The following is a 6,040-nucleotide window of genomic DNA, read 5'->3' on the forward strand; positions in this document are numbered from 1 at the left end:
CAGGCACCTCTCCATGAGTCATACATACTTCAAATATCCTTACCAACCAGTCAACAATACAGTCACCCCCTTTTTTGATAAGTTCCATTGCAATACCATCCAAACTCGCTGCCTTGCCGGCTTTCATCTTCCGCAAAACTTTTACTACCTCTTCTCTGTTTACCAAATCATTCTCCCTAACCCTCTCCCTTTGGACACCACCTCGACCAAAAGACCCTATATCTGCCACTCTATCATTAAACACATTCAACAAACCTTCAAAATACTTACTCCATCTCCTTCTCTCTCTCATATATATATATATATATATATATATATATATATATATATATATATATATATATATATATATATATATATATATATATATATATATATATATATATATATATATATATATATATATATATATATATATATATTTGGATGTTAATGTGCTAAGAGGTGCAACTGGAGGGATGTCTGATCATTATCTTGTGGAGGCTAAGGTGAAGATTTGTATGGGTTTTCAGAAAAGAAGAGTGAATGTTGGGGTGAAGAGGGTGGTGAGAGTAAGTGAGCTTGGGAAGGAGACCTGTGTGAGGAAGTACCAGGAGAGACTGAGTACAGAATGGAAAAAGGTGAGAACAATGGAAGTAAGGGGAGTGGGGGAGGAATGGGATGTATTTAGGGAATCAGTGATGGATTGCGCAAAAGATGCTTGTGGCATGAGAAGAGTGGGAGGTGGGTTGATTAGAAAGGGTAGTGAGTGGTGGGATGAAGAAGTAAGAGTATTAGTGAAAGAGAAGAGAGAGGCATTTGGACGATTTTTGCAGGGAAAAAATACAATTGAGTGGGAGATGTATAAAAGAAAGAGACAGGAGGTCAAGAGAAAGGTGCAAGAGGTGAAAAAAAGGGCAAATGAGAGTTGGGGTGAGAGAGTATCATTAAATTTTAGGGAGAATAAAAAGATGTTCTGGAAGGAGGTAAATAAAGTGCGTAAGACAAGGGAGCAAATGGGAACTTCAGTGAAGGGCGCAAATGGGGAGGTGATAACAAGTAGTGGTGATGTGAGAAGGAGATGGAGTGAGTATTTTGAAGGTTTGTTGAATGTGTTTGATGATAGAGTGGCAGATATAGGGTGTTTTGGTCGAGGTGGTGTGCAAAGTGAGAGGGTTAGGGAAAATGATTTGGTAAACAGAGAAGAGGTAGTGAAAGCTTTGCGGAAGATGAAAGCCGGCAAGGCAGCAGGTTTGGATGGTATTGCAGTGGAATTTATTACAAAAGGGGGTGACTGTATTGTTGACTGGTTGGTAAGGTTATTTAATGTATGTATGACTCATGGTGAGGTGCCTGAGGATTGGCGGAATGCGTGCATAGTGCCATTGTACAAAGGCAAAGGGGATAAGAGTGAGTGCTCAAATTACAGAGGTATAAGTTTGTTGAGTATTCCTGGTAAATTATATGGGAGGGTATTGATTGAGAGGGTGAAGGCATGTACAGAGCATCAGATTGGGGAAGAGCAGTGTGGTTTCAGAAGTGGTAGAGGATGTGTGGATCAGGTGTTTGCTTTGAAGAATGTATGTGAGAAATACTTAGAAAAGCAAATGGATTTGTATGTAGCATTTATGGATCTGGAGAAGGCATATGATAGAGTTGATAGAGATGCTCTGTGGAAGGTATTAAGAATATATGGTGTGGGAGGAAAGTTGTTAGAAGCAGTGAAAAGTTTTTATCGAGGATGTAAGGCATGTGTACGTGTAGGAAGAGAGGAGAGTGATTGGTTCTCAGTGAATGTAGGTTTGCGGCAGGGGTGTGTGATGTCTCCATGGTTGTTTAATTTGTTTATGGATGGGGTTGTTAGGGAGGTGAATGTAAGAGTTTTGGAAAGAGGGGCAAGTATGAAGTCTGTTGGGGATGAGAGAGCTTGGGAAGTGAGTCAGTTGTTGTTCGCTGATGATACAGCGCTGGTGGCTGATTCATGTGAGAAACTGCAGAAGCTGGTGACTGAGTTTGGTAAAGTGTGTGAAAGAAGAAAGATGAGATTAAACGTGAATAAGAGCAAGGTTATTAGGTACAGTAGGGTTGAGGGTCAAGTCAATTGGGAGGTAAGTTTGAATGGAGAAAAACTGGAGGAAGTGAAGTGTTTTAGATAGCTGGGAGTGGATCTGGCAGCGGATGGAACCATGGAAGCGGAAGTGGATCATAGGGTGGGGGAGGGGGCGAAGATCCTGGGAGCCTTGAAGAATGTGTGGAAGTCGAGAACGTTATCTCGGAAATCAAAAATGGGTATGTTTGAAGGAATAGTGGTTCCAACAATGTTGTATGGTTGCGAGACGTGGGCTATGAATAGAGTTGTGCGCAGGAGGGTGGATGTGCTGGAAATGAGATGTTTGAGGACAATGTGTGGTGTGAGGTGGTTTGATCGAGTAAGTAATGTAAGGGTAAGAGAGATGTGTGGAAATAAAAAGAGCGTGGTTGAGAGAGCAGAAGAGGGTGTTTTGAAATGGTTTGGGCTCGTGGAGAGAATGAGTGAGGAAAGATTGACCAAGAGGATATATGTGTCGGAGGTGGAGGGAACGAGGAGAAGTGGGAGACCAAATTGGAGGTGGAAAGATGGAGTGAAAAAGATTTTGTGTGATCGGGGCCTGAACATGCAGGAGGGTGAAAGGAGGGCAAGGAATAGAGTGAATTGGATCGATGTGGTATACCGGGGTTGACGTGCTGTCAGTGGATTGAATCAGGGCATGTGAAGCGTCTGGGGTAAACCATGGAAAGCTGTGTAGGTATGTATATTTGCGTGTGTGGACGTGTATGTATATACATGTGTATGGGGGTGGGTTGGGCCATTTCTTTCGTCTGTTTCCTTGCGCTACCTCGCAAACGCGGGAGACAGCGACAAAGCAGAAATATATATATATATATATATATATATATATATATATATATATATATATATATATATATATATATCCCTGGGGATAGGGGAGAAAGAATACTTCCCACGTATTCCCTGCGTGTCGTAGAAGGCGACTAAAAGGGGAGGGAGTGGGGGGCTGGAAATCCTCCCCTCTCGTTTTTTTTTTTAATTTTCCAAAAGAAGGAACAGAGAATTGGGCCAGGTGAGGGTATTCCCTCAAGGCCCAGTCCTCTGTTCTTAACGCTACCTCGCTAATGCGGGAAATGGCGAATAGTTTGAAAGAAAGAAGAAAGAAAAGATATATATATATATATATATATATATATATATATATATATATATATATATATATATATATATATATATATATATATATATATATATATACATATATATATATATGGCCCAACCCGCCCACATACACATGTATATACATACACGTCCACACACGCAAATATACATACCTATGCATCTCAATGTACACATATATATACACACACAGACATATACATATATACACAAGTACATAATTCATGCTGTCTGCCTTTATTTGTTCCCATCGCCACCTCGCCACACATGGAATAACAACCCCCTCCCCCCTCATGTGTGCGAGGTAGCGCTAGGAAAAGACATCAAAGGCCCCGTTCGTTCAAACTCAGTCTCTAGCTGTCATGTAATAATGCACCGAAACCACAGCTCCCTTTCCACATCCAGGCCCCACACAACTTTCCATGGTTTACCCCAGACGCTTCACATGCCCTGGTTCAATCCATTGACAGCACGTCGACCCCGGTATACCACATCGTTCCGATTCACTCTATTCCTTGCACGCCTTTCACCCTCCTGCATGTTCAGGCCCCGATCACTCAAAATCTTTTTCACTCCATCTTTCCACCTCCAATTTAGTCTCCCACTTCTCGTTCCCTCCACCCCTGACACATATATCCTCTTGGTCAATCTTTCCTCACTCATTTTCTCCATGTGACCAAACCATTTCAAAACACCCTCTTCTGCTCTCTCAACCACACTCTTTTTATTTCTACACATCTCTCTTACCTTTACATGACTTACTCGATCAAACCACCTCACACCACATATTGTCCTCAAACATCTCATTTCCAGCAAATCCACCCTCCTGCGCACAACTCTATCCATAGCCCACGCCTCGCACCCATACAACATTTTTGTAACCACTATTCCTTCAAACATACCCATTTTTGCTTTCCGAGATAATGTTCTCACACTTCCAAACATTCTTCAAGGCTCCCAGAATTTTCGCCCCTTCCCCCACCCTATGACTCACTTCCGCTTCCATGGTTCCATCCGCTGCCAGATCCACCTCCAGATATCTAAAACACTACTTCCTCCAGTTTTTCTCCATTCAAACTTACCTCCCAATTGACTTGACCCTCAACCCTACTGTATCTAATAACCTTGCTCTTATCCATATTTACTCTTAACTTTCTTCTTTCACACACTTTACCAAACTCAGTCACCAGCTTCTGCAGTTTCTCACATGAATCAGCCACCAGCGCTGTATCATCAGCGAACAACAACTAACTCACTTCCCAAGCTCTCTCATCCACAACAGACTGCATAATTGCCCCTCTTTCCAAAACTCTTGCATTCACCTCCCCAACAACCCCATCCATAAACAAATCAAACAACCATGGAGACATCACACACCCCTGCCGCAAACCTACATTCACTGAGAACCTATCACTCTCCTCTCTTCCTACACGTACACATGCCTTACATCCTCGATAAAAACTTTTCACTGCTTCTAACAACTTGCCTCCCACACCATATATCCTTAATACCTTCCACAGAGCATCTCCATCAACTCTATCATATACCTCCTCCTGATCCATAAATGCTACATACAAATCCATTTGCTTTTCTAAGTATTTCTCACATTTATTCTTCAAAGCAAACACCTGATCCACACATCCTCTATCACTTCTGAACCCACACTGCTCTTCCCCTATCTGATGCTCTGTATATGCCTTCACCCTCTCAATCAATACCCTCCCATATAATTTCCCAGGAATACTCAGCAAACTGATACCTCTGTAACTTGAACACTCACCTTTATCCTCTTTACCTTTGTACTATGGCACTATGGAAGCATTCCGCCAATCCTCAGGCACTTCACCATGAGTCATACATACATGAAATCTCCTTACCAACCAGTCAAAAATATAGTCACCACCTTTTTTAATGAATTCCACTCCAATACCATCGAAACCCGTCGCCTTGCCGGCTTTCATCCTCCGCAAAGCTTTTACTACCTCTTCTCTGTTTACTAAACCATTCTCCCTAACCCTCTCACTTCGCACACCACCTTGACCAAAACACCCTATATCTGCCACTCTATCATCAAACACATTGAAGAAACCTTCAAAATTCTTTCTCCATCTCCTTCTCACATCACCACTACTTGTTATCACCTCTCAATTAGCCCCCTTCACCGATGTTCCCATTTGTTCTCTTGTCTCACGCACTTTATTTAACGTCTTCCAAAACATCTTTTTATTCTCCCTAAAATTTAATGATACTCTCTCACCACAACTTTTATTTGCCCTTTTGTCACCTCTTGCACTTTTATCTTACCTCCTGCCTTCTTCTTTTATTCATCTCCCAGTTATTTACACTATTTCCCTGCAAAACTCCTCCAAATGCCTCTCTCTTCTCTTTCATTAATAATCATACCTCTTCATCCCTCCATTCACTACGTTTTCTAATCTGCCCACCTCCCACGCTTCTCACACCACAAGTATCTTTTGTGCAAGCCATCATTCCTTTATAAATACATCCTATTCCTCCCGCACTCCCTTTACGTCCTTTGCTATCATTTTTTTTCTTTTTATTTTGCACTCAGTCTCTCCTGGTACTTCCTCACACAAGTCTCCTTCCGAAGCTCACTTACTCTCACCGCTCTCTTTACCCGAATATTCTCTCTTGTATTCTAAAAACCTCTAAAGATATTCACCTTAGCCTCCACAAGATAATGATTAGACATTTCTCTAGTTGCACCTCTCAGCACATTAACATCCCAAAGTCTCTCTTTCGTGCTCCTGTCAACACGCAATCCAATAACGCTCTCTGGCCATCTCCCCTACTTACATACGTATACTTATG

The sequence above is a fragment of the Panulirus ornatus genome, chromosome 9 (assembly GCF_036320965.1).
Source record: "Panulirus ornatus isolate Po-2019 chromosome 9, ASM3632096v1, whole genome shotgun sequence".
Classification (NCBI taxonomy): Eukaryota; Metazoa; Arthropoda; class Malacostraca; order Decapoda; family Palinuridae; genus Panulirus; species Panulirus ornatus.